Source organism: Lacerta agilis, chromosome 8, assembly GCF_009819535.1.
Source record: "Lacerta agilis isolate rLacAgi1 chromosome 8, rLacAgi1.pri, whole genome shotgun sequence".
NCBI lineage: Eukaryota > Metazoa > Chordata > Lepidosauria > Squamata > Lacertidae > Lacerta > Lacerta agilis.
In genome coordinates, this window is record NC_046319.1 from 11,570,349 (window position 1) to 11,584,980 (window position 14,632).

A 14,632-nucleotide genomic window follows, 5' to 3' on the forward strand; every position below is an offset into this window, starting at 1 on the left:
AAATACAGGGCTGCCTTCAGATGCCTTCTAAAGGTTGCATAGTTAGGCTACTTATCTCCTTGGCTCAGGGGTTGCGTAATTCCATACCGTCCAACATTTCTCCAATGAAATAGGGACATCCGAAGGAAAAGGGGGGCATTCCAGGATCAAACCAGAAACCAGGATGGCTTCTGTAAATCTGGGACTGCCCCAGGAAAATAGGGGTACTTGGAGGGTCTGCATTGCTTATGTTGACACCATAATGGAATTGTGAAATATTAATACTCCAATTATAGCAGCCCCCAAACTGGACTTTATTAGAATAATTTCTTTTTCTAGCCAAGCTCCGGTCCCTGCAGTCTTAGAACACCATTCTACGGAAGGCAATGGTGTAAGCAATTAATATTCCCAGCGTTGAAAAACCCCACCACATTTCTGCTCCATCCTCCACGCCGCGCTAAATATAACCATTAAATACGCTCCCTCTTTTTTTCTTTTTTTCAGAGGGAGTTAACATTGTTTAAATAAGCCCTCTAAATGTTTAAAGAGACTGGTTATTTTATTTCGTATCCTCTCCCCCCCCCCCCGCATCCCCTCTGCAGGAAGCTTTCAGCGCTACAGAAGGAGGGAGGGCAGTCCCTGCTTTCGTGGAGAGAGGGCGAAGGGAGAGAAATAAAGCTTCCTGCAATAACAACTCCTGCCACCACCATCGCGCTTTGCAATAAATCTGGGAGCTGCTTGTAAAAAAAACACACACACCAAAAAAACCAACCCTTAATAACAACAGCATCTTATACTGTACCAGGGCCAGGAGGCAAAGGAAAGAGCTTCCCAGCTCTCCAAGACCTCCTCCGCCTCATTCGAACACAGACCTTTCACTCGCTTCCCCAAGGAGAGCTGATGGACACCATTAGACAAATTCATGATGGCTGTGTGCCTTTATTGTCCCCCTAAGCTACTTTGTTCACAACTCTGTGTTCTTTTAATGCAGGGACAGAGCAACCTGTGGGGCCTCCAGTTCTTGCTGGACTTCCAACTGTTTAATAATAATAATAATAATAATAATAATAATAATAATAATAATAATAATTTATTTCTCCCCCGCCCATCTGGCTGAGCTTCCCCAGCCACTCTGGGTGGCTCCCAAACGAACGTTAAAACAATACAGCGTTAGATATTAAAAACGTCCCCTAAACAGGGCTGCCTTCAGGTGTCTCTTAAAAATAGGATAGCTGCTTATTTCCTTGACATCTGATGGAAGGGTGTTTCACAGGGTGGGTGCCACTACCGAAAAGGCCCTCTGCCTGGTTCCCTGGAACCTCACCTCTCGCAATGAGGGAACCACCAGAAGGCCCTCAGCGCTGGATCTCAGTGTCCGGGCTAAACGATGCGGGTGGAGACGCTCCTTCAGGTATACAGGTATATTAGAATAATAATATAATTTATTTATACCCCACCCATCTGGCTGGGTTTCCCCAGCCACTCTGGGCAGCTCCCAACAGAACAGTAAAAACTTCAAACATTAAAAACTTGCTTAAACAGGGCTGCTTTCAGATGTCTTCTAAAAGTCGGATCATTTGTTTATTTCCTTGACATCTGGTGGGAGGGTGTTCCACAGGGCGGGTGCCACTACCGAGAAAACCCTCTGCCTGGTTCCCTGTAACCTCACTTCTCACAGTGAGCGAACCACCAGACAGGGCAGTTTTTACCCGGGGGTGCCGAATTCTGGGGGGCACCCACTGCCCGCAGCTGAAGCCTCCTAAGCTCTTAACTACCGGTATCTACCTGTTATGAAATAATCAATAATTTTGATTAAGCTGGAATTCAAAGGCGGCTGACGCTACCGCCTCCACCCTGGCTGTCTTCTTCTCCCCGGAGTCCCGCCCAGCATGTGCGGCTGCTGCATCCCTCTTCTTCTCCTTCCTCCTCCTGGGGAGCTTTTAAAAACGCCTGGATATGAAGCTGTGTGCCTTTACGGAGCTGAGATGCCCAGTTCTTGAGGGGTGATGGCAGCGAGACTCAGAAGAGCAGGAGGCCGCCGAGGCTGCCATGGGCTCACCTGCAACTGCGGAGAAGTATATTTTGGGTGTAGACATGGGCAGCACTAAATTTGGGGGCGCTGGGTGGATCTTTACACCCCGCCGCCACATATGCTAAAGACAGCCTGAACTAGGCCATCACTTGTTGTTACGCCCAGTGCTTTTGGGGGACAGGGGTACACATACCCCTAAACATTTTCAAAACAAAATATAAAATCAAAAAATCCTTCCAGTAGCACCTTAGGGACCAACTAAGTTTGCTCTTGATATGAGCTTTCGTGTGCATGCTCACAGAAGTGTCTGAAGAAGTGTGCATGCACACGAAAGCTCATACCAAGAACAAACTTAGTTGCTCTCTAAGGTGCTACTGGAAGGATTTTTTGATTTTATATTTTGTTTTGACTATGGCAGACCAACATGGCTACCTACCTGTAACCCTAAACATTTTGTGAATCTAAGTTTGGCCTCATTGAGGGGCAGTATTTCAATATGAGTAGGAAAATGAGAGTACCCCTAAACATTTTTTTAAAGAAAAAAGCACTGGTTACGCCCCCCTCCCCACTACCTCCATCACAACTCTGCCTTATTTTAATGGAGGAATGGGGAGCAGTGTGGTTCTCCGGATCATAGAATTGTGGAGTTGTATGGGACCCCACAGGTCATCTAATCCAACCCCCTGCAATGCAGGAATCTCAGCTAAAGCATCCATGATGGGATGGCCGTCCATCCTGTTAGTAGACTACAGCTCCTATCATCATCATCCCTGACTGCTGGCCGTGCTGACTGTTGGAGTTGGGACTCCAGCAGCATCTGAAACATGGTTTCCCAAACTGAGATCTCCAACTGTTTTTTGTACTACCATTCCCATCATCCCTGACCACTAGTCCTGCTAGCTAGCGATGATGGGAGTTGTAGTCCAAAAGCAACTGGAGACCCAAGTTTGGGAAACCCTGATCTGGAGTACCACAGGCCCCCATTTCTGAACTTGAGTATCACTTGTCTTTACTACCTCCATTTTAATTTTAATGGAAGAATGCGGGATTTGTGTGGCCTTCCAGACACTGATGAACTACAACTCCCATCTTCCTTGGTCAGTGGGTACGCCAGCTGCTGGGAGTTTCCTGGGAGACCAGAAACAGTGCCCCATTGCTGTTTTAGCAATTCCCCATGGATTGTTTTCTCTCTCTCTAAAAAACCACCAGAACAAAAAAGGAAGAAATGTTTAGCCTACACCCTCCCCATTTTGTCCTTGGCAGCAGAAATTGCAGAGTCCTAATTTGAAAGGTCTCTGCTTTTTTGCAATCAATGCATTTGGGTTTCTGCTAGAACAGAGAGGACTCATATGCTCTTTAAACTGCACTTTGACTGTCATCAATACCACAAAGTTCAGAGATGCATCTCTCTCTCTCTCTCTCTCTCTCTCTCTCTCTCTATCTCTATCTCTATCTCTCTCTCTTTCAGATCTTGAAAGGGTGCAGAAGACTTAAAACCAAATCAAGCCAGTTTGGAGATATTTATAACATTGTATTCCCTTACCAGGAAGTTTTAAATCTCTAGCAAGAGAGAGAGAGGGAGAGAGCATGTGTGCTTCCATTAACAGGGCTAAAAAGTATCACTGCAACTACTTTCTTTAATATCTAGGAAATGCAGAGCTGACATTTTTAGGTGGGAGTTATGTTCCCCCTTAAGAGGAAAGCAAGTGAAGCTCTAATGATGGTCTAGATCAGCCTCTCTCACCCTTGAGTACCATCACCCCTGACCTCTGGCCATGCTGGCCAGGTATCATGAGTGTCGTACTACCAATATCTAGGAACCCAAGGTTGATAAAGACTAGGTGGGCTGGATGAATCCCAAACCGGAATTAAGATTGCTGGAAAAAATATCAACAACCTCAGATATGCTGATGATACAACCTTGATGGCAGAAAGTGAGGAGGAATTGAAGAACCCTTTAATGAGGGTGAAAGAGGAAAGCGCAGAAAAATGGTCTGAAGCTCAACATCAAAAAAAACTAAGATCATGGCCACTGGTCCCATCACCTCCTGGCAAATAGAAGGGGAAGAAATGGAGGCAGTGAAAGATTTCACTTTCTTGGGTTCCATGATCACTGCAGATGGTGACAGCAGTCACGAAATTAGAAGACGCCTGCTTCTTGGGAGAAAAGCAATGACAAAACTAGACAGCATCTTAAAAAGCAAAGACATCACCTTGCCGACAAAGGTCCATATAGTTAAAGCTACGGTTTTCCCAGTAGTAATGTACGGAAGTGAGAGCTGGACCATCAAGAAGGCTGATCGCCGAAGAATTGATGCTTTTGAATTATGGTGCTGGAGGAGACTCTTGAGAGTCCCATGGACTGCAAGAAGATCGGCCCTGAGTGCTCACTAGAAGGACAGATCCTGAAGTTGAGGCTCCAGTACTTTGGCCACCTCATGAGAAGAGAAGACTCCCTGGAAAAGACCCTGATGTTGGGAAGGATGGAGGGCACAAGGAGAAGGGGACGACAGAGGATGAGATGATTGGACAGTGTTCTCGAAGCTACTAACATGAGTTGGGCCAAACTGCAGGAGGCAGTGAAGGATAGGTGTGCCTGGCGTGCTCTGGTCCATGGGGTCACAAAGAGTCGGACACGACTGAACGACTGAACAACAACAACAACAACAACAACAGGTGGTTGATTTGCTGCATCAGCAGCGACAGGCTAAAGTGATGTTTCCCAAACTTTGACCTCCAGCTGCTTTTCAACTACAACTCCCATCATCCCTAGCTAGCAGGACCAGTGTTCAGGGATGGTGGGAATTGTAGTCTAAAAGCAGCTGGAGACCCAAATTTGGGAAACACTGGACTAAAGGAACCTACCTAATTTCTAATATGCCGATGGCACACAGCTCTACTTCTCCTTTATATCTGAAGGTGAGGCATTGGATGTGCTGGACTGTTGTCTTGCCTCAGTATTGGACTGGATGAGAGCCAATAAACTGAGGTTCAATCCAGATAAAACTGAGGCACTGTTGGTGGGTGGTTCCCTAGACCAGATAGGTGGAAGATTGTCTCTCTTGAGGGGGTTACATTCCCTTTGAAGGAGTGGGTACAAGGATCCATTGCCGTCACCTCAGGCTCAGGTGACCTCTGTGGCTCAGAGTGTCTTCCATCAGCTGGGGCTAGTGTCCTAGCTGCCTGCACCCCTATCTGGACAGGGATAGCCTAACTTCTGTTGTCTATGCTCTGGTAACCTCTAGGTTAGATTACTACAACGCATTACACACAGGGCTGCCTCTGATGACAGTTTGGAAACTTCTGCTGGTGCAGAATTCAGTAGCCCTGCACCTGAGCAAAACTGTGAAGCATCTCCCCAGTGTAGCTCATTTTTACTGGTCTTAGGACCCCCAACCTGTGGGAATTAAGCCCATGAGCTGAATTAAACAGGAAAATAGGAAGCTGACTTGCATGGAGACAAACAATTGGTCTACACTACTGTCTACACTGACTAGCAGTGGCTCTCCAGGGTTTCAGGCAGTGATCATTCCCAAGCCTACGGAGGATTGAATCAGGGACCATCAGCATGCTAAAAAAGGACCCCTGGATGCTTAAGTCCAGTCAAAGGTGACTATAGGGTTGTGGCACTCATCTCGCTTTGTCCACAGACAGCTTTCCGGGTCATGTGGCCAGCAGGACTAAACCTCTTCTGGCACAACAGAACACTGTGGCGGAAACCAGAGTGCATGGAAACATCGTTTACCTTTCCACTGCAGCGGTACCTATTTATCTACTTGCACTGGTGTGCTTTTGAACTGCTAGGCTGGCAGGAGCTGGGACAGAGCAACTGGAGTTCACTCCATTGTGGGGATTCGAACCGCCAACCTTCTGATCAGCAAGCCCAAGAGGCTCAGTGGTTTAGACCACAATGCCACCCACGTCCCTTAGCACCTGCATGCTAAGCAGGTGTTGTGCCACTGAACTTTGGTCAGTCATTCACACACACACACACACACACACAGAGAGAGAGAGAGAGAGAGAGAGAGAGAGAACTTTTAATCTTTGTTTTAATTTAGAAAATGGAAATATTATTGAATGAAAACCGAACTGACTCAGAACACAACTGAGTTGATTCCCCCTCCTCACTGAATGATAGAATGTAAAGGTGTGGGGGGGGGGTGAGAGGAGAGAACTTTTTCCTCCAAAGCAAAGTTTTTAAAACCCAAACCTTTCATCTGCCATCATTGGCTTGCCCTTCCACACAGGTTAATTACTTTATGAGGCCTTCTCCTCCCTGCCAAGGAAACACTCTGCTTTGAAATTTCTGCTATCTTTAAGGAAGTGTTAATTGGAATCTTCACCTCCGCCCTTTCTCCGACAGCCCTGGACTCCCCATCACAGCCAAAATGCAACACCGACCCTCAAGGGGAGAGAGCCTTCTGTCTTCAAGGATTGGCTGTCCACCCTTACATTGGGTCGCTTGAGCAAACCCACAGAAAGCTTGACTCAAGCACCTCTGTGATCTCGCTGCCTCTAGAGAGAGGTGATATTTGGAGCATGGGGAGAGCAAATACTAAACTCATCATCCCACATTCAAAGGAAGACATCCTCCCACTCTATTCTGCCTTGGTCAGACCAAACCTACACTTGGTCTAAGGAGGATTTAAGGAGGATGTTGACAAGCTGAAATGTGTGCAGAGGAGGGCAACCAAGATGATCAAGGGCAGAGGTCGGCAACCTCCGGCCTATGGGCCAGATGCGGCCCATGAAGGCCATTTTACCAACCCATGAGCTGCCCGCAAACCGAGCCGCCTGCTCGGCAAGCCCACACTGTGCTAAACCAGTGTGGTGCAGTGTGGGGACTTGCTGAGTGGTGCCGGAAAATGCGCAGATACCAGAAACCGCGTCTGCGCATGTCCAGATGCCGAAAATCACAGCAACGCACTGCGCATGTCCGGCCCACGGACAATCTCTGTGGGCTTGATCCGGCCCATGGCCAGAAAACCTTGCCAACGACTGATCAAGGGTCTGGAAACCAAGCCTTATGAGGAACAGTTGAAGGAGCTGGGCATGTTTAGCCTAGAGAAAAAGAGACTGAGACGAGATACGATAGTCATCTTCAGATATCTAAAGGGCTGTCAAGTGGAAGATGAAATAAAGCTGTTTTCTGCTGCTCTGGAGGGTAGGACCCAAACCGATGGCTTCAAGTTATAAGAAATGAGATTCCAACTAAACCTTAGGAAGAACTTTCTGGGGATAAGTGCTGTTTGACATGGAATGGACAACCTCAGAAGGTGGTGGGCTTTACTGGAGGTTGTATGGCCATCCATCAAGGATTAGTTAGCTCTTATTCCTGCATTTCAGGAGGAGGACTAAATAACACTCAGGATCCCTTCCAACTCTATAATTCTAGGATTCTATTTCTTTACCCCTGTCCTTTCATCCCTGTTAGGGAACCCACTCCCATTACTTGTGGGCGGGGAAGATGCTGCAGACCTTTTCTCCTGCCTTTCGTCTTGTCAGTACGATTATCGCAGCATCTTCAACCAGCCCACATCCCTTCCCACCAGCTTGTACAGAGCTCTCTCCGATGCTTCTAGGGACTTCTGCTTCCATATGCTCAACTCAGCATTCGGAGTTCATATCAGAAGACACTGAAGGTCCCCCTCCTTCCAGAGCTCCTTTGCCTCAGCTTCAAATTGAGAGAGGGAAGGGGTGGTCCAGGGAGACAAGATTGCTTCCGGCTGAGGAAGTTCCTGCAGATGGCATTTTGCTCCTCTCCATGGAATAAAACAGGCGGAGTAGCCTTTGGAATCAGCACTGCTTAAGATCAGCATCTGTAGAATGGAGCACATTAGGTTCTCTCTCTCTCTCCCCTCCCTCCCTCCCTCCCCCAACACAACTTCCGGTGCTTTGTGAAGCACTGGAAATCACATCCAAGACCTTGCAAGTCATCAGAGATGCTGTCCGAAGCCTTGTGAGACTCGGAACCTGACTTCCGGTGCCATGGGAAGTCAGGTTCTGAGGCCATGAGGTGCATGATATCATGATGTCATGTCACTCGCACTGGGCACCCATAACCAGTGGCCCAACTTGGCGCCCCTGGACCCTGAGGGTCATCTACACCAACCCCCTGCAATGCAGGAATATAAACCAAAGCATCCAAGATAGATGACCATCCAACCTCTGCTTAAAAACCACCAAGGAAGGAGGAGATTCCACCACCTCCCAAGGGAGTCCATTCCACTGTTGAACAGCTCTTACAGTCATAAAGGTCTGCCTGGTGTTTAGTTGGAAACTCCTTTCTTGTAACTGGAAGCCCTTGGCTCAAATCCTACCCTCCAGAGAAGGAGAAAACAGGCTTGTTTCCTCTTCCATGTGGCAGCCCTTGAGATATTTGAAGATGGCTATCCTATCTCCTCTGAGTCTCCTTTTCTCCAGCCTAAACATACCCAGCTCCTTCAACCATTCCCCAGAAGGCTTTCATTTCCAGACAAAATGGCCATTCAACCTCTGTTAAAAAACCACCAATGAAGGAGAGTACACCACCATCTGAGGTTGTCCCTTCCACTGTCTAACAGCTCTTACCACCAGAAAGGTTTAGTTGAATCTTCTTCCTTTCAGATCCTACCCTCCGGAGCAGGAGAAAACATGCTTGTTCCATCTTCCATGTGACAGCCCTTCAGATATCTGAAGGTGGGCTTCATAGAACCTCTCGGTCTCCTCTTATCCCAGTTAAACATACTCAACCCCCTCAACTCTCTCTCATAAGGCTTGGTTTCCAGACCCTTGATCGTCTTGGTTGCCCAGCTCTGCACACGTTCCAGCTTCTCAACATCCTTCCTAAATTGTGGTGCCCAGAACTGGACATAGTATTACAGGTGTGGTCTGGCCAAGGCAGAATAGAGAGGGACTATTACCACTATTACCAGCTTCTGGGAATCAAGAGTGAGGAGGGTGTCAATGAGCTCAAGTCCTGCTTGTGGGCTCACACTGAAGCATAGGCTCAAGTTTCCATCTAGGCTAGGTGCATAGGAAGCAATTTCAGATTTAGTCAGAGCTCTGATCTATCAAGCTTAGTATTGCCTACACTGACTGGCAGCAATGAGTTTCAGACATGGAGTCTTCCCCCAACCCAACCCAACGATTGAAACTGGGGCTTTCTGCATGCAAAGCAGGGGCTGCGCTACTGAGCTATAATCCTTCCCCTAAACAGAAAAAAGGTTTAAGTACTTATGGTACTGAAGGATCGATTTAGTTAGGGACATAATAAGGTGGCTTAGACCAAGTCAAGCCATTGCTCCATCTACCTTAGTGTTGCCTACGCTGGCTGGCAGAAATGGTTCTTCAGGGTTAAAGGCAGGGAGTCTTTTCCCCAGCCATAACCTGGTGATGCTGGCGGAATTTGAACCCAGGTTCCATGCCACTGAACCACATCCCATTCTCATAACAAAAATGCATTATATTCAGTGAAACTGTGATACAAAAATGTGCATAAGAGGTAAAAAAAAAATTCATACAGGCTTGAACGTGTCAGGAGAAATCCGCACAAAAATGCTGGTAACTTTTCTAGAGGGTTTAGGATTTAACATTTTGAGGGGAAAGCTAAACTGACAGATTCGCCCGTCTCTTGACTGCAAACAGCGATCTGCCAAAATAGGGCCCTGTTGTTGCTTCCTTGAATCATCAGGAGTAGAAGTGCCGTCCTCTGAGGCTGGAGGCCTGCCGTGAATGACTAGAAGAGGCTAGCGTGGGCAGCAGGGACCCTAAAACATTTTTGTGGACCAGTAACTTCTGAGAGAGACCCTTCCGAGGCTGGAGGAGATCCAAGGAATTCATTCATCTATCTTTTAAGATGCTTATTCTCCTTCCTTGATCTAACACACTCTGTCTGGTACATGAGACAGCTGACCAAGAAGGATGGCCAACAGCTCCATGACACATCCTGGACGGAAGCAACTCGTGGAACTCTGCACGTGGATCAGAACACAACACTCAGGCAGAGGACATACATCGCTCTGGATCTGGCAGGCCAGCTACACTAGTGGCCAAAATTGTGGAGACCTTTTGGAAAAAGTTCCACCCTTGCCTGGTGGAACGCTCTGCCACAAGAGCTCAGGGCCCTGCGGGATTTGACATCTTTCCGCAGGGCCTGTAAGACAGAGTTGTTCTGCTAGACCTTTTATTAAATAGTGGGTGGACATAGCAGACGACACAGTGATTCTCCAAGCATCTCTGTTTATTCTCAGGCTGGAACAGGACTGAACTGAAGGGCTCAGCAGCCTGCTTATATAGAACTCAGCTACAAGCAACAGTAACAACTTTCTGTAGTTACCCAGTCCCTGAACGTCACTTTCAATCCCTCATTTGCATGTGCAGACCTGAGTGAGAACTGCAGCAGAGTGAACTATATACACACACCCCTAGTGGCCTAGGGTGAGAACTTCAATACATAACACCTTTGGTCAGGGCTCAGCCTGACTCTCCTTCCCTTTTTGTATAAGATCTAGTATGAAAGAGGCCTCCCAGCATTCTCACAGGCCCATATAAGATCAGTGTACACAGTTGGGCCTGAAGAGCATTTACTGTTCCCAACCCAAATCCTGTGGAAAGCTACCTAATTCAGATTTTAATTTTATCCTGACTTGTTTTTAAGAGGCGATTTAATTATTGTTTGATTTTATATCGACGTTTATATTTAATGTTAGCTGCCCTGAGCCTAGTCTCAGCCGGGGAGGGTAGGTAGGATACAAATAAAAGTTGTTTTTTAATATTTATTATTATTATTATTATTATTATTATTATTATTATTATTATTATTATTATTATTTCTGAAGTTTGATGGCTCATAACACCTGATTGGCTCATGCTCATGCTCGTTAAGGTAAAGGTAAAGGTACCCCTGACCTGAGTTCACCTCCTCAAGAGCATATATAACTCGCTGGACCAAATGAATGATGATATTTTCTTAGCTCAACAACAAGAGGTCTTTATTTCTTACAGAACATAACGGTTTCAGTAATGGTTCATAAGCTTAGTTTCATAACAGTGTAAACTCTTTCTTTCAGCAACATATACACATCTTCAACGATCCTAGCCTAACCTAACCTAAACCTAACCTGGCCCCACACCCTCCTCCTTCCAGTCACCACTTTCCTCCCACTAATGGGCCGCTTCCTCCTTTTAAAGAGCGGAATGTCCCGCCTCCCAAGGGGTATCTGCCACTCAAACTGGGGTGCCCATTAACTCCTAAAACACCGTGGGTTTCTGAACATCCCCTTAGATCTGATTCATTACACCACTATCTGCCATGTTGCCTTCCACAGAAGCAGGCTGGAGGGGGCAGATAAGAGGCAAAGTAAGTTTTTCCTCATTTCCCCGCATTTTGCTATTTGCACTCCAGACAAAGGCTCTCTGATATTTCGAAAGCAACACATGCAGGGGAACACACACACACACACACACACGAGAGAGAGAGAGAGAGAGAGAGAGAGAGAGAGAGAGAGAGAGAGAGAGAGAGAAAGAGAGCACATGTGATTGACAGTTTATTTTAGGAAGGCTGTCAAAGAGGACGAAGGAACAATAATGGCGGGGAGATTATGGAAGTGCCCAGTCATTAGCTACACACACACACACACACACACACAATCTTAAAGGTAGGAGCTATCAGTATAATAAGAACTTCTGCAGGAAGCTAAGGGGAGGGCATAGAGGAAGCTTTGGCAGGTGGACAAAAAATATAGGACTAGACAGATCCCTTGCAACCTTGCAGTTCCGAGGCTGCCTGTGAGTTGAGATGATTTATGGGGAGGAGAGGATGGTGGGAGGAGATTAACCTGTCTCGTCTTCCTTACTTTGAACCAGGGCCCTCCTGGTCCCATCATTCTCAGAACCATCTTGTGCAGAAATGTCCTTTGCAGGAGCTTCTCTCAGGCTCTGGAAGCCTCAGGGGGCCTGGCTTCATGTCCCCTGCTCATCCATGAAGCTCGCTGGGCGTGATCTTAGGCAGTCACTCTCAGCCTAACCTACCCCACAGGATTAAACAGACGGGGCGGGGAACAGAAAACTGTGTACACCACCCTCAAACGCCCTGGAGAAAACAGAGTTGTGATGGAGGTACATGGGGCAGTGAAGGCAAGCGACCGTCAAAGTGGTGATGAAGGGCACTAATGGTCTGATTCAGGGATGGGGAACATCTGTGGCCCTCCAGATGTTGCTAGGCTGAATACTCCCAGCAGCCAGCACAGCCAATGGCCAGGGATCAAGCTGGGGGTGTCATTCAGAAACATCTGGAGGGCCACTGGTGTTCTTCATTCTTTGCCATCAATATGCCACCAATGAACCTCTTCACAGGTGCTGCCTTTGGTAATCTTTCCTAGTATGGCACCCTGTGCAAGTCCAGAATTTGGCGCTGCCCAAATGGATCATCTCAATTATGGATCTTCTCAGTTTTGCACCCCTTCACCTTGGTGCTCTGTGCTGGGGAACCACTCACAACACCCTAAATTTGGCACTGCTCTCAACCTCCCAAAAGCTTTTCAGGAGCCCTGCCATGGTATTCGGTTTTCCCTGCCCAAACCCTTGGTCCAAATGTTACTCATCGTGGTGTCAGACTTGCAGAGACAGAGAAGTAGAGGAAGAAGCGTGTTGAGGTGTAAACTGCTGGAAAGTATATTGCACACCCTAAAACATTTATCCGAGGAAAAGAGGGACATCCTCTTCTATAATAATAATTTTATTCCTTACACCCTGCCCTAGGCACTCTGGGTGGCTTCCATATGCAAACATAAGAAATATATATTTGAAACATTAAAATACTCCCTATACAGGCCTGTCTTCATATGGCTCAGGGGATGGATAGCTCCATACCCTCCAATATTTCTCTGATGAAAATAGGGGCATCATTCAGCGGGACGTTCTGGGATCTCATCAGAAACTGGGACGGCTTCTGGAAATCCGGGACTGTCCCTGGAAAATAAGGACACTTGGAGGGTCTGATTATTGCGCTTCTCCCAGCTTCTTATTGCTAGGCATGTAAAGGAAAGAAACTGATCGCGGACACAAAGCTGAATTCCTCCCTCTCCCCACCCAACCTCTAGCTCGGGAAAACAACCACATCATCACTTTGAAAGGAAGAACAAGAGCAAGAGGCACTTGCGAACTGAGCTAAGGGAGCGTGCAGGGTTTCTGTCGTCCTGCACAAGAGGCCCCGGGGGCTGCTGCACAGGCACATCATGCAGGGGAAGAGGAGGAGGAGAAGGAGGAGGAGGAGGAGGAGGAGAGAGATGGCGCAAAGGGTTCATGCAAGGGAACACCGAGCATTGCCTCCTTCTGCCAGTGCAATTTCTTCTCGGACGGCTGAGCCCACAAGATAGGGTTGTTGGTTTTTTTGTGTTTTTTTTAAGGCCAGGGTGAAATGAGAAGCACCCTCTCAAGTGATGTCCTTTGGAGAGAGCCTTTTCCACAACTATGAGCTAAAGAGGTTGTTTCTTCAATGGCTTTTGAAAGCTGGTGGCTACTAAGGACGCGGGTGGCGCTGTGGGTTAAACCACAGAGCCTAGGGCTTGCCAAGCTCCCGTTGTTTGGTCCCATCTCCTGCCAACCTAGCAGTTCAAAAGCACATCAACGTGCAAGTAGATGAATAGGTACCGCTCTGGCGGGAACGTAAACGGTGTTTCCGTGTGCTGCTCTGGTTCGCCAGAAGCGGCTTAGTCATGCTGGCCACATGACCCGGAAGCTGTACGCCAGCTCCCTCGGCCAATAAAGCGAGATGAGCACCGCAACCCCAGAGTCGTCTGCGACTGGACCTAATGGTCAAGAGTCCCTTTACCCTTTCTACTAGGTACAAGACACACCTCCCTGTGTGATTTGGGGCAGGGCTGGAAGAAATGGCATAAACTCACCTCCCCACACACATTATTTATTTAGCATTTCTATGCCATGTACTTTCCCCCCCCCATTTATGGGTCACTTCTGATGGAGAATCTCCAAGCCGTTTCATGATCCAGTCAAACCTTGCTTCTCGAACGGCTTAGTTGCCGAACAGATTGGCTCCCGAACGTCGCAAACCCAGAAGTAAATATTCTGGTTTGTGAACGTTTTTTTGGAAGCCGAACATCCAACACGGCTTCCGCTTGAGTGCCTTGGTTTTCGAATGGTTTCGGGAGTCGAACGGACTCCTGGGATGGGTTAAGTACGAGAACCAAGGTACCAACTGTACAACAAAACATGCATTAACAGAATTGCACTATTCATAATGGAGTTGCACCCAACCTAAAACCAGTGGTTAGGGTGTTGGCCCAGGACTTGGAAGACCAGGGTTCAAATCCCAGCTAGGCCAAGCGATAAAACCTCAACAAAGGATTCAACAAGAGCCAACTTCTCTACTCCAAACTACCACAACAAGCAGAGGTCAATTTAGAAAGAAAAGGAACAGTTATGCCTTTTGGAAACCCACAAGCAGGACCCAAGCACAAGAGCCCTCTAACTTTCTGTGGTTTCCAGCAACTGAATGAATGAATGAATGAATTTATTTTTACGGTCACAGACCAGCTGATATTTAGAAGCTTTGCCGCCTCCAACTGCGCAGGCAAAACGTAGCCGTCGATAGCCCTCTCCTCCATGAATTTGTCCAATCCT

At 47.4% G+C, this 14,632-nt stretch overlaps 1 protein-coding gene across 2 annotated transcripts in view; it reads right to left on the reverse strand.

Moving 5' to 3' along the window:
- IGSF21 (immunoglobin superfamily member 21) overlaps positions 1–14,632 on the reverse strand; it is a 211,873-nt gene that overhangs the window by 186,661 nt on the left and 10,580 nt on the right. The window lies entirely within an intron of this gene.